Below are 1,274 nucleotides of genomic sequence, written 5' to 3'. Positions count from 1 at the left end.
AGGGGTGCAGCGGAATGCGACGACATGTTTTAGTGGGCCTGGCCCGAACCCACCGGGGGTTGGGCGCTACCGAGCTGCCGCAACAGCACGAGCAGGCGGAAAACCGCCCCGGCCACCTCCACGACCCCGGCGCAGGCCGCCACCCTGGCCCCGACCTGGGGCCTGAAACAGACCGCCATTGCCCTGATGCCTACGGGCCTCCCTTTCTGCCAGGACCTTGGTGCAGGATAGCAGGGTACGGCCATGAGGCAGGGAGGCCAGCCAGGCAGAGAGGTCCCGACCGGCAGCTTCCTGACGGGCAATGGTTTCGCGGGCCAGCGAGTTGTCGCAGACGGTGGCGGCCTTCGCGAGGGAGACGGTATAAAGCTGGCGGCTGGAAGAGGGGTCTAGTACGGCAGAGGGTACGGAAGTGGGGCGGACGCGCGCGGCCAAGATTTGGGGCAGAGTAGGCTCCGGCAGTGCCTGGAGGGCAAAAGAAGGTAGGAGAGGTAAGCGCGACGGCGAGAAGAGACAGGACCCAGGCGCGGGGGCAAACCTACCGGGGGGGGCAGCATCAGAGAGGCCGGGGGCGTGAGATAAGTCCAGAGCGGGCATCGGGCCCACAGAAAGGGCGGAGGGGTTGGGCCCCCGAGGGGCAGGAACGGATGGAAGTAAGGTAGTGGACGAGCCAAGGAGGGGCGCCCCAAGTGGGGCCGGGGAAGGCAAGAAAAGCCTACCCGGCAACGGACAGGCAAGGGGCGAGTCCTGCAGTAAGGTAGGCAACCGTTAGAAAGGACCGGAGAGACGGATGCGCGGAGAGAGGGGGCGCGCACCGGGTAGGCAGAAGACCCAGTCGGATGAGGAGGATTCGCATAGACGAGGCGTAACAACGGCGAAGGAGGTCGCCGCTTCTGTGGAGAAGCAGAGGCTGGGTGGAGGCGAAGGTGAATGGCAAAGTAGCGACGAGCGAAGTTACCTGTGGCACGAGCCGAACTAGAGGCAACGCGGCGGAGTCTTGGGAACGAGGTAGAAAATATGAATGGTAGGTAAGAGAGTCGGCATGAGGCTGGAGGCTTACGTTTTCTGCTGTCGAAGAGTCACTTTTGCCCGCTGCTTAGCATACTCCTCGTCAAACTCACGGGTAACAGCATCCACCAGCGGCCGCTCCGAAGGCGCANAGTAACGCTGGTGCAGGGCAACGAGGCCATCACGGCCCCTACGGCTAAATTCCACCAAACAATTGATACGGGCCGAAATAAGGTTATGCATCCAAGCCACATCATACAGCAAGGTAT

The sequence above is a fragment of the Volvox carteri genome (genome assembly GCF_000143455.1).
Source record: "Volvox carteri f. nagariensis unplaced genomic scaffold VOLCAscaffold_1, whole genome shotgun sequence".
Lineage (NCBI taxonomy): Eukaryota > Viridiplantae > Chlorophyta > Chlorophyceae > Chlamydomonadales > Volvocaceae > Volvox > Volvox carteri.
This window is presented reverse-complemented; position numbering follows the sequence as displayed.